Consider the following 15,415-nt stretch of genomic DNA (forward strand, 5'->3'; position numbering starts at 1 on the left):
TTTTGATGTGAATATGCATAGTTGATTGTGTTGAGTAAGCAAAAAACAATTAGTTGGGTTGTTTTAATTTGTTTTTGTTGGGTTGTGTTTTGGTTTAGGAAAAGTACAAGTTAAAAAATTGGTTGAGGAAAGGTATAGGTTTAGGACACGTGTATTTAGTTACTATTTAGAGTACTTGTTAATGAAGTCTAATTGAAAAAATAAAGAATTACAACATGGATGGTAAAATATTATTAAACAATTTTTTTGCTCATAATTGGAATTAAAAATAAATTGAGATTTATAGCGATATTTTTATATAATTGTTTGGTTTATGGTCCAAAGAGCGACAAGTGCAACGGTGCAAATTCAATTTAAAATTGGTGTGTCTTGTGATCGAATTTAGCTTTTAAGGAATGTTCCTAAAAGTTTTTTTCCCACTTAGATTGATTCTATTACTATACAAATAGGTTAAATAATTGGTTTAGAAAAATTATAAGTTTAGGACCTGTATATTCAATTACTATTTAGAGTACTTGTTAATGAAATCTAATTGAAAAAAATAGTTACAACATGGATGGTAAAATCTTGTTAAATAGTTGTTGTGCTCATTATTTTTCTTTAAAAGTACATTGAGATTTATATCGAGATTTTTAAATAATTGGCATGCATGGTCAGTTTCCTGTAATGAACAGCTTGCTTGGCAGAACACGGGTGGGTATGCATCAATTCTAATTTGGACACTATCTAATTATCCTTCTGCCTATCAAGCATCACGTACATCCTTGCTTTGCATCTGGCTATTGTTATTCTCTTTACCCAAGTTGCTGCCTTTACTCGAGACTCCCGATAACCTTCACAAATGTAGTGTATCAATTGGTTAATGGGTATCTTTGATTCCTTCCTGCTCTTGTCCAAGTTGGTATTTGATGACTTGCATCATCTACCCTTTTTTCTTGCACAAAAAGGACCATAAAAGAGCATAATCTCATTTGATCATTGCAATTCATGAAATATTCAATGAATATTATAGTACCTTGCTTTGAAATGAGTTTGTGCTAAATTTCAGGTGAAAAAGACATCAAAAAGGGGAAGAAAACAACAAAACAAGCTGGGCGTGTGAAACTGGTGTGCCACTTGAAGCAAACACCACAAAATTGCACTGGCATGGCATGCTAGGAGCTGGGTGTGGCACGCCAATACTGAAGTCTAGAGGGGATTCTCAAAGCATTTACATGGGCGTGGCATGCCAGAAGCTGGACGTGGCACGCCAGTACAATTTTCCAAAGACCAACAATGAAGGCCACTAAAGGGGCGTGGCACGCCTAGCCCATCACCTACTACGGGCGTGCCACTTGAGCCATGGGCATGGCACGCCAATTCATTACTCTAGAAGGGATTATCACTAGGGCATGCCACTTGGTATTGAAAGCGTGACACGCTAGCTTTAAAAGTCACTTGGACGTGCCACTTGAGGAGCCAGGCGTGGCACGCCAAGCTTAAGAAACCCACAAATGAATGGGTGTGCCACTTGAGCAGCATGACGTGGCACGCTAGTACAAGATTCCAGAGAAGAGGTTGAAGGCTAAAAAGGTCTGGGCGTGCCACTTGAGCATCCAGGTATGGCACGCCAACGTACAAGAAGGCCAAAGCAAAGGCTGGGCGTGCCACTTGGTATCGAAGGTGTGGCATGCCAGCTTAAGAGTCTCATCTGGGCATGCCACTTGAATGCTGGGCGTGGCACGCCAGCTACTGGAACCAAGGAAAAATGATAGGCGTGGCACGCCATTCTCTGGGTGTGGCACGCTAGTTATATTTTCCAGAGAGGGAGATATGAGGCCAACTAGGAGGGCGTGCCACTTGGTATCAAAGGCGTGGCACACCAACCACCATTTTCCACCCAGGCAAGCCACTTGAGTCTCAGGCGTGGCACACCATCATCATTAATCAACCCAGAGAGGAACTGGGCGTGCCACTTGAAATGCTGGGCGTGGCACGCCAGCGAAGGATCCAAGCACACAAATGGGCGTGGCACGCTAGACCCTGGGCATGCTATGCTAGTTCAACTTTCCAGAAGCAAGAAGAAGAGGGAGAAGGCCTGGGCGTGCCGCTTGGGCTCGAAGGCGTGGCACGCCAGGGATGATAATGAAGGAGGGCATGCCACTTGAAGAGCTGAGCATGGCATGCCAAGCCAGAATCAGAGTTAGGCGTGGCACGCTACTGAAACGCCAGCCATACGCCAGCTGGGAGATCACGTTTATTGAGTTTCTTTTTCCTCCAAATTGTTATTTTCTTTTCACTTTTGTATTTCTTTTTTTTATAGCTAGGAGTAGTATAAATAACCCCAAAAAGTACTGAGAAATGGGTTAAGCAGTAGGAAGCTTAGTTGTGGAATAGAGCTTTTTAGATTTACTTTTCACTTCATCATCTTCTCCATCTTGAATGCTTTTCTCTGAGCTATGAGTAGCTACATTCCCTCTCATTGAGAGAGGGAACTCAGTTGTACTTGATGGATTAATGATAGTGAATTTCTTCTTCTCTTCATCTTCTCTTTGATTTGCTAGAAGAAATTTCGTTCTTCATGCTTAGTGTTCAATTATCTTGGAAAAGAGATTGAATGCAAAATGGGTTTCATAGGAACTTTGAAAAAGGAAACATGAAACTATGCTAGAAATCCCTTCTCACACTTGAGTAGGATCTGGGGTTTGGTGTTTGGATATGGTGACATATAATCCTCCCTCTACTTGGACCTATGATGATGTGTGGTATAATCAGGGACCAAGCATATCTCTCTTCATGAGCAATTAGACCAAGAAATTGGTTAGTGATCAAGATCTGAGAGATTGAGTCACCAAGGGATTAGGACTCAATCAATCATGATTGCCAAGAGGTCAATGAGTTGCATGATTGAAGATGATATAAGCTGAAATTAATCTAAAGAGACAACATTTCCTGATCTCAATGAATTCCCCTATTCTTATCTTCCACTTTCTTTATAGCTTTTCTTTTTACATTCTGCACATCCCCATTCCCATTTACAATTAAGTCATTTAATTTTTTGCCCTTTACATTCTTGTTATTTATATTTCTGCACTTTACTGCTTTTCTTTACCTTTTAGTCATTTATATTTCTGCCCATTTATAATTCTGTAATCACAATCTATTCTGTTTAGCTTGACTATTTCACCAATTGATTAAAATTGCTCAAATCTAGCAATCTCTGTGGATACAATCCCACTCCACTGTGGGTTATTACTTGACGATAATTTTGGTGTTCTTGCTAAAAGAACGGATTCATCATTTTCATGTGGGGAGTGAAATTTGGTCATTAAGCTTTATGGCGCCATTGTCGGAGATTGGTTTGAATTTGACAATTACTAAGTTGATTGGGGAGCTAGATTAAGTATTTTCATTACCTTGTTATTATCTTTTCAGTTTTTTTTTTATTTTCTTCTATTTTCTTTTGTTACCCTATTCTTATTTTGTTTTATTTCCACTTTGATCATTTTAGTTGCTCATTGTTCGCATTTCCAGTTTTCTTATTACCCTATTAATTGTTTGATTAATTGCATCAACAAAGCTAACCACTAATCTCAACCAGATTTTTTTTTCACTTTACTTGCTCTCTGCTGGCTATTTGCTAGGTGTATGACAGGTAGAAGGGGAGGAACTTTATCTCCCTTCGATAGTGAACCTGAGAGGACCTTCCTTAGATTAAGGAGGGAAGCAAAAGGCAAAGGCATAGTTGGGGAGGAAGTAGTGGAGGAAGATCTAGAAACCACCATAGAAGAAGAAGGGCATAACCATGTTGGGGAGGAAGCTGGCAATCATGTTGGGCAAGAGAGGAGAGTCTTAGGCTCCTACATCAACCCAAATCCAGGAAACTGTGGAAGCAGCATTCTATAACCAACAATTCATGCTAACAACTTTGAGTTAAAACCTCAACTCATCACACTTATCCAGAATAATTGTTCATATGGAGGAGGTGCTCAAGAGGACCTAAACCAACATCTCACTATATTCTTGAGGATCTATTATATTGTAAAGTCCAATGGTGTACACCCTAACACCTACAAGCTACTTTTGTTCCCTTTCTCACTCAGAGATAAGGCAGCAAAGTGGTTGGAAGCATTTTCCAAGGAGAGCTTAACCACATGGGAGGAGATTGTGAACAAATTTCTAGCAAGATTCTACCCTCCACAGAGAGCAACAGATTGAGAACTGAGGTGCAAACATTCAGGCAGCAAGATGGTGAAACACTTTATGAGGCATGGGAGAGGTTCAAAGATTTGACAAGGAAGTGCCCTCCAGAATTGTTCAATGAATGGGTTCAACTACACATCTTTTATGAATGGCTATCATATGAGGCAAAGAAGGATGTGGACCATTCTTTAGGAGGTTCACTCAACAAGAAGAAGACTATCGAAGAAGCCATAGATGTTATTGAGACTGTTGCTAAGAACGAGTATTTTTATGCTTCAGAAAGAACTCAAAAGAGAGGAGTAATGGAGCTCAATTCAATGGATGCCTTGTTAGCCCAAAATAAGGCAATTGTAGCACAACTAGTAGCCTTGACCAAGAAGATGGAGAATAATCAAGTCTCAGCCATTCAAGCCTAAGCCCCTCAACAAGAAGAAGATGCACCAGAAGCTCAAGGTGAGTAGGAGCAAGCAAACTATGTGAATAATTCTAGACCACCATATGATCCAAACTTCAAGACCTACAACCCAGGTTGGAAGAATCACCTAAATTTTGGGTGGGGGAACCAACAAAGCCACAATCAAAACCATAACAAACCTTATCCATCCAACCAATACAACACTCACAACCCCAACCATCAATCAAGCAACAACAGACCCTACCACAACTCACAAAACACATCATACCATTCAACCCAGTAAATACACAACAACCACTATTATGACACATCAACCTCAACCATGCAACCATGTGAAATTAAGAGCAACTTTGAGAGAGTAGAGGCTGCAATAGCACAACTGTCATCACAGCTAGTATGAGCTATTGTCACTCTTTTAGAGAGACAAACACAGGCCGAAAGAAAGATAGACGCCAATCAAGAAGAATAGAGATCAAATCTGAAGAATCAAGGCGTAGCAATCTCTAAGTTGAAACCACAAGTAGGGATTTTATCCAAGCAAATCCCAATGTCCACACATACATTTTCCAGTGATACCATGGCCAACCCAAGACGGGAATGCAAGGCCATCACACTTAGAAGCGGAAAAGTCATAGAAGAGGCAACCACAAACCAGGGCAACCATAAAGAAGAAGCTGCAGAAAAGCATGGAAACAAGAATGAAGAGACCCCTGCCCCATTCTTACCAAAGTCAGTCTTGAAGCCTTATGTGCCAAAGGCACCATATCCACAAAGGCTGAGAAAGGATGGGAAGGATGGCCAATTCTCTAGATTCTTAGAGATCTTCAAAAAGCTCCAAATCAACATACCATTTGCTGAAGCATTAGAGCAAATGCCACTTTATGACAAAATTTTTAAAGGAGCTCATGACAAGAAAAAGGAACTGGGGAGAAAAAGAGATCATAGTGCTAACTGAGGAGTGTAGTGCCATCATACAAAAGAAACTCCCTTAGAAAATAAAACACCCAGGAAGTTTCCAAATCCCCTGCATCATAGGGCATATCAATATTGAGAAAGCCTTGTGTGACCTGGGTGCAAGCATCAATCTCATGTCCCTAACCATGATAAGGAGGATAAAGATTAAGGAAGCTAAGCCAATAAGAATGGCACTCCAATTGGCTGACAGAATATTCAAGTTTTCACATGGGGTAGTGGAAAACTTGTTGGTGAAAGTGGGAGAATTCATTTTTCTAGCTGATTTTGTTGTGCTAGATATGGAAGAAGAGTATAACACATCAATCATCCTAAGAAGGCCATTCTTAGCTACTGCTGGAGCCATCATTGATGTGCAAAAAAGGGAACTAGTCTTGAGGTTGCATGAAGAGAAGATGGTCTTCAACGTCTTTAAGGCAATGAGTTACCCCAAGGAATCCATAGGAGAATGCATGATGGTAGACACCATAGAACAGATAGTTCAAGGGGTTTTGGAAGAAAAACAATGTGAAAGAACTATGGAGCTAAAGCAACAAGCATCAAGTGAAGAACTACCACAAGGAACCATGGAGAATTCAATAATGCTGAACCACAAGGACAACGAAGAAGTAGAGGCACCAAAACTAGAGCTGAAGACCTTACCACCAAGCTTAAAATACGCATATTTGGGTGACAACAACACTTACCCAGTGATCATCAATTCAAGCTTGAGTAAGGAGCAAGAAGAGGAGCTTATCCAAGTGCTGAAACAACACAAGGATGCTATAGGCTGGATACTTGCAGACTTAAAAGGAATCAGTCCTTCAATGTGCATGCACAAGATCCTACTTGAAGAAAGTGCTAAGCCCTCAAGACAACAACAAAGAAGGTTGAATCCTACCATGAATGAAGTGGTCCAAAAAGAAGTGTTGAAGTTGTGGCAAGCAAGGGTGATTTACCCCATCTCAGACAACCCTTGGGTAAGCCCTGTGCAAGTGATTCCTAAGAAGGGAGGGATCACTGTTGTGCCAAATGAGAAGAATGAACTAATACCTACAAGAACAGTGACCGGATGGCGTATGTGTATCGACTATAGAAAACTCAATGAAGCCACCCGGAAAGACCACTTTCCCCTACCTTTCATGGACCAGATGCTTGAAAGACTCGCAGGACATGAATACTACTACTTCCTGGATGGTTACTCTGGCTACAACCAAATAGTTGTAGACCCCAAGGATCAGGAGAAAACTTCTTTTACTTGTCCCTATGGAGTCTTTGCTTATAGGAGAATGCCCTTTGGATTGTGCAATGCACCTGCAACATTCCAAATGTGCATGCTCTCCATCTTTTTAGACATGATTAAGAAGTTTATAGAGGTGTTTATGGATGATTTCTCTGTGTTTGGAAATTCATATTCTATTTGTCTATGTCATCTTGCTATGGTGCTAAAGAGGTGCCAAGAAACCAACCTGGTTTTAAATGGGAAAAGTGTCATTTTATGGTGACTGAGGGGGTGGTTCTTAGTCATAAGATCTCTAAAAATGGAATAGAAGTGGACAAGGCAAAGGTGGAAGTAATTGAGAAGTTACCTCCACCTTTCAATGTCAAGGCAATCAGAAGCTTCTTAGGACACGATGGGTTCTATAGGAGGTTTATTAAGGATTTTTCAAAGATTGCAAAACCCCTTAGCAACCTACTTGTCTCAAATACTCCCTTTGTTTTTTATAGAGAATGTATGGTAGCCTTTTATAAACTTAAGAATAGGCTTTTCTCTGCACCTATTATAGTACCACCTAGCTGGGATCTACCCTTTGAATTAATGTGTGATGCATCTAATTTTGCTATTGGTGTTGTTCTAGGACAGAGAAAAGACAAGCTAGTACATGTTACTTACTATGCTAGCAAGGTCTTTAATGAGAATCAAAGGAACTATACCACCACAGAGAAGAAATTACTTACCATAGTATTTGCTTTTGATAAGTTTAGATCATATCTTGTTGGCTCTAAAGTAATTGTATTCACTGATCATGCAGCACTCAAATATTTGCTTACCAAACAAGAGTCCAAGCCCAGACTAATAAGATGGATCCTGCTACTCCAAGAGTTTGACATTGAAATTAAAGATAGGAGTAGAGCAGAGAACAAAGTGGCTGATCAACTCTCAAGGATTCCACAAGAAGAAGAAGGGACACACCAAATTGTAGTGAGTGAGAGCTTTCCTGATGAGCAGTTGATGATGATCCAAGTAGCCCCTTGGTTTGCAGACATAGCTAACTTCAAGGCTATTGGGGAACTAACAACCAACATCAACAAACACATAAGGAGAAAGCTAATCAAAGATGCTAAACACTACATCTAGGATGAGCCCTATTTGTTCAAAAAGTGTGCTGATGGAATCTTGAGAAGGTGTGTTTCCCATGAGGAAGGGCAAAAAGTGCTTTGGCAGTGCCATGGATCTGCATATAGAGGCCACTTCAGTGGAGAAAGAACAGCAGCAAAGGTGCTCCAATGCAGATTCTATTGGCCAATAATGTTCAATGATGCTAAGGAATTGGTGTCAAGGTGTGATGAATGCCAAAGGGGTGGCAATCTACCCAAGAAAAATGAGATGCCACAAAGGTTTATAATGGAGTTAGAGTTGTTTGATGTGTGGGAAATTGACTTTATGGGACCTTTCCCATCCTCCTACTCAAACAGTTATATATTAGTGGCTGTAAATTATGTGTCAAAGTGGGTAGAAGCCATAGCCACTGCAACAAATGACAACAAGGTTGTAATAAGCTTCCTGAGAAGGAACATCTTCAGCAGATTTGGAGTTCCTAGAGCCCTCATTAGTGATGGAGGGACACACTTCTACAACAAGCAACTTGAGACACTCCTTCTCAGATATAGAGTCAAGCACAAGGTGGCAACTCCATACCACCCACAGACCAACGGGCAAGCAGAGATTTCAAATAGGGTGCTCAAAAGAATTCTTGAAAAAACTATTGGAAACTCAAGAAAGGATTGGTCTAAGAAGCTGGATGATGCATTATGGGCCTACAGGACAGCCTTCAAAACACCCATTGGGTGTCCCATACCAATTGGTATTTGACAAGGCTTGCCACTTACCAGTTGAGCTTGAACATAGAGCATTTTGGGCTCTAAAAATGCTAAATTTTGATGATCAAGCTGCTGGAGAAAGGAGACTAATGCAACTCAATAAGCTGGAGAAATTTAGGAATCAAGCATATGAGAATTTAAAGATCTACAAAGAGAACACAAAAAGGTGGCATGATCAGAAGATAGCAAGGAGGGAGTTCACTGAAGGACAAAAGGTGCTGCTGTACAATTCAAGACTCAAGTTCTTTTCTGGGAAGCTTAAGTCCCGATGGTCAGGACCCTTCACCATCCTCAAGGTGTTCCCCTATGGCCATGTAGAGCTTATGGAGGACAAAACACAAAGGACCTTCATTGTGAATGGCCATAGACTCAAGTATTACCTAGGGGACTCATTGGATGAGAGGAGAGTAAGCTACAACCTCAGCTAAGAAAGGAAGAACATCAAGCTAGTGACGATAAAGAAGCGCTAGTTGGGAGGCACCCCAACACTTTATATCCTTTTGATTTATTGCTTTCTTAGAAGTAGTTAAAATTTGCCAATTTAGGTAGTTTTAGTTTTGGTTAAAAATTGGTGAAGTAGATTGTAGGTAGTAGATTAGGAAGTCTAATGTCAGTTTTGGTAGTTAGAAGACCCTTACATTCTGTTTTCTTCTATTCTGGAAATGCAATTTGATTAATACATTTACTGATGATGAGTGATTGGGTTGAGAACTAGCAAAAAAGCTAAGTTTGGTGTGGCCACTTACCCACTTGATCTATGCTTACAACCATTTGGATAAATTAATTTTGAAGAGTAAGCCCAGAGATTAAGTTTGGTGTGGCCACCACCATACAAGGATCACCTAAGCAAGCCCAACATTACTCAATCTGAAAGCATTTAATATATTGGTGAGAGCATGAACGTGGTTTAATTGTGTTCAGAAGAGGTTAGAAGCAAAAGGATATGAAAGGATTGGAATTATTTTACCTTTATGAACACATTAAAAATCCAATGATGAACCCGATTTATTATGATGCAATGGGATTAAGTTTGGTGTCCCAATGGACACTCATCAGTTGCAAATTCATTCACTCATATTAAAAAGGAATATGGAGGATTCTTTTGTCATTACTGATGAGGTTTCAGTTTTATTTTTAGGAGAGAGAACGAGGCCCACATGATTGATAACTCATAAAGCAAAGAAGTCAAAGTGTACTTGCACTTTGGAACTCAACACATGTAGGAAGCAGAGTGGGATAAGGATTGGCACCTATTCCCACGCTAGGTGCCACTCCCCAAGTGGGAAAACATTGAATTACTTTACTTCCCACCATTCAGACCACACTTCCCACCCCCTATAAAAGCCCTCACTTTCCCACCTCTCCTCCCACTTCAAACCCCAATTCACATACAAAAAGAACCCAGAACTTTCCCTTTCTTCTCTTTCTCCTACTTCTTTTTCTTTTCTTGATTAGGACAATCAAGTTCTAAGTTTGGTGTTGGAGCAAAACTTTGTTTTTCTTACGTTCTCTTGCAACATTCCCCAACTTTCTTTAAACCTTCAAACACCCTCTCTCAACTTAATGGCACCACCAAAAACCTCAGCATCAAAGAAAAGAAAAATCAAGGAACCAACTTTTGGGTCCTCAAGTTCAGGTTTCAATGAGTACAAATTCCTTTCCTCATTCAACCAAAACCAGTTTTATGGTTGGGTGAGTGAGAGGCAAATCATCCCAGAGGTAGGTTTCCAGCTGGGGAGAAATGAGCACCCCGAGATCAACAGGGAGATAAACAATAGAGGCTGGACACTCTTGTGCAACTCACCAAGGAAGGTGGTAGAAAGCTTGGTGAGAATGCCAATACCGTGCCTCAGCCAAGACAACCCTATGGCTATCTTAGCTATGTGAGGGGAAAGTCCATTGATTATAGCCCCACCAACAAGAGGATGCTAATGGTGAAGAGGACAAACTCTACCCGGAGCTATGAGGAAAGAATGAAGCAACAAGACCCAGGTTTTGATAAATCCTTAATGAAATTTGTGTGTTGAATGTACAATGGATAAACGACAAGGATGGGAGGCCTAACCAGCTGAGAAGAAGAGATTTGAGCCCCCAAGCTAGAGGGTTGCTGGATTTTGTGAGAATGTCCCTAATTCCCACATCCAACACTTCAGAGGTGACCAAAGAGAGAGCTGTGCTCGTATACAGCATCATGAAAGGTGAGAATGTCAATGTTGGGGAGTTGATTGCCAATAACATCAACAAAGTGCTTAAAAGCACCAAAGATAGCTCAAGGTTGGCATTCCGCAGCATCACACAGAGGCTGTGTGATGAAGCTGGGGTTGAAAAGATTATTGATGAAGTGCTAGTGGAGCAAGACAAGTCTATAATTGCCAAGAAGATGGCCAAAGTGGTAGCTTGGTAGCTGTTAACCCACCTCAGAAGGCCAAGGAGCATAGAGCTCATGCTCATGTGCCACAACAACAACAAGAAGAAGATGCAGAGGAGCAACCACATTTTCTAGCACTCCAACCACCACCATATCAACAATACCAACAATTTTCTGAGGGATTCAATTGGGAACAACTGCAAGGAGACATACACCAAATGAAAGGAGATATCTACCACTTGAAAGAGGATGTCAACCAACTCAAACAGCAACAACAACAATGGGATCACATAAATGAGAACATATAATAACTCCAAGGAAGTACGAAGCAACTGAAAGAGCAGCAAGATTAGTTTGACTGGGGAGAATTGCAAAGTGCACTCAACAAAATAATGGAGCAAAACAAATGGCAACAGAGGAACCTTGCTGAGTTCAGACATTTTTATGATGCCAGAACCATTTCAAGGAGGCAATATGACATCAACACATAAGCGAAATTGAATCACTTATGTAATGCTGTGGCCGCTCTAAACCCAGGATACCCAACATTCATGCAAGGAATGGAGGAGTTGAGTGCAAGACAAGAAGAAATTCTGGCCAAGGACAAGGAGGATGAAAGGAATTACATGAGAAGGCTAGGATTTTGGAAGCCCAAAGACACTAAAGCACAAAAGGGATCTTCCAAACAGGAAGAAGATGACTCTTCCCCTTCCAAGAAGAAAGACAAAGGAAAAGGGCCAATGAACTAAAGTTGAAGCTGCTCAAGGTTGTTAAGTCCCATGGTTGACACTCTCTAATTTCTGAATCATGTTTAAGTTTTTCTCTATCTTTTAATTTCTGCTAAAGAATAAATTGCAACATTAGGATAGTTTATGTTTAATGCTTAGTTTTCTTTTCTCATGTCTGAAGTCTTTTGTGAGTCCTTTGAACTACAAGAAAGAAAATACAATGTTAATTTTAAGTCCTTTCAACATCAATAAAAAATAGTTTTTCTCCATAAGAGTTGTTGTGAGTTGTACAAAAATAAGAGTAAAAGAGACTAAGACCAAGAGAGATCATTCAAAAAACTAAAAGATAAGAAACTAAGTGTAGAACCTTGAATGAACTAAAAAGAAAAGGAGTCATGAAAAGCAACTAAGCCTAGAAGGTATGACAAGTAGAGGTTAAGGGGTGTTCCTTGAATATCTATAGAACTAAGAAGTAGTAAGCAATAAAGACCCAAGGCTCTGAGCATCAACTATTAGGATGGAAAGAAACATTGAAAAGCTCAAAAGAGTTGAAAACCCTAGTAGATGCTTGTGGTGAAAATGTGTCAAGAAGAGACCTGGGCAAGAAAATTCTTAGGGGTGTTTCAACACCTAGTACCCTAAAGCCAACTGGTTTAGGAGTGCTAATTGAAAGCCTAACTAAAGGGTTGTCTTGAGACAAAACACTTAGAGTCGTGGTCAATAAACAGAAAAGAAAGAACAACCAAAAAGAAAATGAATTAACTCTTACTACTTCAAGGTGACAATAAATAAAAAGGACCCCTAAAGCTTATACTTGAAAGAACCCTCAAAGATCTAGAAGCTCTCTATGGCATTAAGACAAAAATATTCATGCATGTGTTAAACACTTAGTCCTACCCTTAGTCATGTTTGCATCCATTCAAGGTCAAAGTCTAAACTCATAAAAGTACTACTCACATTGATTTGCTTGGGACAAGCAAAGCTTAAGTTTGGTGTTGTGATGACTTGCATCATCTACCCTTTTTTCTTGCACAAAAAGGACCATAAAAGAGCATAATCTCATTTGATCATTGCAATTCATGCAATATTCGATGAATATTATAGTACATTGCTTTGAAATGAGTTTGTGCTGAATTTCAGGTGAAAAAGACATCAAAAAGGGGAAGAAAACAATAAAACAAGTTGGGCGTGTGAAACTGGTATGCCACTTGAAGCAAACGCAACAAAAATGCACTAGCGTGGCATGCCAGGAGCTGGGTGTGGCACGCCAATACTGAAGTCCAGAGGGGATTCTCAAAGCATTTACATGGGCGTGGCACGCCAGAAGCTGGGCGTGGCACGCTAGTACAATTTTCCAGAGACCAACAATGAAGGCCACTAAAGGGGCGTGGCACGCCAGGCTGGGCATGGCATGCCTAGCCCACCACCTACTATGGGCGTGCCACTTGAGCCATGGGCGTGGCATGCCAGTTCATCACTCCAGAATGGATTATCACTAGGGCGTGCCAATTGGTATCGAAGGCGTGGTACGCCAGCTTTAAAAGTCAATTGGGCGTGCCACTTGAGGAGCCAGGCGTGGCATGCCAAGCTTAAGAAACCCACAAATGAATGGGCGTGCCACTTGAGCAGCATGGCATGGAACGCTAGTACAAGATTTTAGAGAAGTGGTTGAAGGCTAAAAAGGTCTGGGCGTGCCACTTGAGCATCCAGGCATGGCACGCCAATGTACAAGAAGGACAAAGCAAAGGCTAAGCGTGCCACTTGGTATCGAAGGCGTGGCATGCCAGCTCAAGAGTCTCATCTGGGCGTGCCACTTGAATGCTGGGCGTGGCACGCCAGCTACTAGAACCAAGGCAAAATGATGGGCATCGCACGCTAGTTATATTTTCCAAAGAGGGAGATAGGAGGCCAACCATGAGGGCGTGCCACTTTGTATCGAAGGTGTGGCACGCTAGCCACCATTCTCCACCGAAGCGTGCCACTTGAGTCTCAAGCGTGGCACACCATCATCATTAGTCAACCAAGAGAGGAATTGGACGTGCCACTTGAAATGTTGGGCGTGGCACGCCAGCGAAGGAGCCAAGCCCACAAATGGGCGTGGCACGCCAGACCCTGGGCGTGCCACGCTAGTTCAACTTTCCAGAAGCAAGAAGAAGAGGGAGAAGGCCTGGGTGTGCCACTTGGGCTCGAAGGCGTGGCATGCCAGGCCATCCAAGGCTACACGAGTGATTAAAAGACCCTGGGCATGCCACTTGGGCTCGAAGGCATGGCACGCCAGGGATGCTAATGAAGGAGCGCGTGCCACTTGAAGAGTTGGGCGTGGCACGCCAAGCCAGAATCAGAGTTAGGCGTGGCATGCCACTGAAATGCCAGCCACACACCAGCTAGAAGATCACGTTTATTAAGTTTCTTTTCCCTCAAAATTGTATTTCTCTTTTCACTTTTGTATTTCTTTTATTTTTAGAGCTAGGAATAGTATAAATAACACCAAAAAAGTACTGAGAAAGGGGTTAAGCAGTTTGGAAGCTAAGTTGTGGAATATAGCTTTTTAGATTTACTTTTCACTTCATTAACTTCTCCATCTTGAGTGATTTTCTCTGAGCTATGAGTAGCTAAATTTCCCCTCGTTGAGAGAGGGAGCTCTGTTGTACTTGATGGATTAATGATAGTGAATTTCTTCTTCTCTTCATCTTCTCTTTGATTTGCTAGAAGGAATTTCATTCTTCATGCTTAGTTTTCAATTTATCTTGGAAAAGAGATTGAATGCAAAATGGGTTTCATGGGAACCTTGGAAAAGGAAACATGAAACCATGCTAGAAATCCCTTCTCACACTTGAGTAGGATCTAGGTTTTGGTGTTTGGATATGGTGACATATAATCCTCCCTCTACTTGGACCTATGATGATGTGTGGTATAATCAGGGACCAAGCATATCTCTCTTCATGAGCAATTAGACCAAGGAATTGGCTATTGATCAAGATCTAAGAGATTGAGTCACCAAGGGATTGGGACTCAATCAATCATGATTGCCAAGAGGTTAATGAGTTGCATGATTGAAGAGGATATAAGCTGGAATTAATCCAAAGAGACAACATCTCCCGATCTCAATAAATTCCCCTATTCTTATCTTTCACTTTCTTTATAGCTTTCTTTTTACATTTTGCACATCCCCATTCCCATTTACAATTAAGTCATTTAATCTTCTGCCCTTTACATTCTTGCTATTTCTATTTCTGCACTTTACTGCTTTTCTTTACCTTTTAATCATTTATATTTCTGCCCATTTATAATTCTGTAATCACAATCTATTATGTTTAGTTTGACTAATTCACTAATTGATTAAAATTGCTCAAATCTACCAATCTCTGTGGATACGATCCCACTCCACTGTGGGTTATTACTTGACGATAATTTTGGTGTGCTTGCCAAAAGAACGGATTCATCATTTTCATGTGGGGAGTGAAATCCGGTCATCAGTATTCCTAATCCTAGTCACGAGTCCAACTTTCTTTGCATAATTAGAATAGAACTCTTGTGCCTGCTACAACAAAACAAATCTCAATCCTACGTACGAGATTTCCTTTTTTGAAATTCCAGTGTGATCCGGCAACTGCAAATCAATTCAGAAAAAATATCATTCAACACCAAAAACACTCAACTAAATAATTT

At 40.8% G+C, this 15,415-nt stretch overlaps 1 non-coding gene across 1 annotated transcript; it reads right to left on the reverse strand.

Moving 5' to 3' along the window:
• Positions 1-4,190: 4,190 nt before the first annotated feature.
• LOC127747198 (small nucleolar RNA R71) lies at positions 4,191-4,294 on the reverse strand. Its single transcript, XR_008009001.1, has one exon. It is a non-coding gene; the product is annotated as a small nucleolar RNA R71 (small nucleolar RNA).
• Positions 4,295-15,415: the final 11,121 nt, after the last annotated feature.

This window comes from Arachis duranensis, chromosome 4 (genome assembly GCF_000817695.3).
Source record: "Arachis duranensis cultivar V14167 chromosome 4, aradu.V14167.gnm2.J7QH, whole genome shotgun sequence".
In the NCBI taxonomy this organism is placed as follows: Eukaryota; Viridiplantae; Streptophyta; class Magnoliopsida; order Fabales; family Fabaceae; genus Arachis; species Arachis duranensis.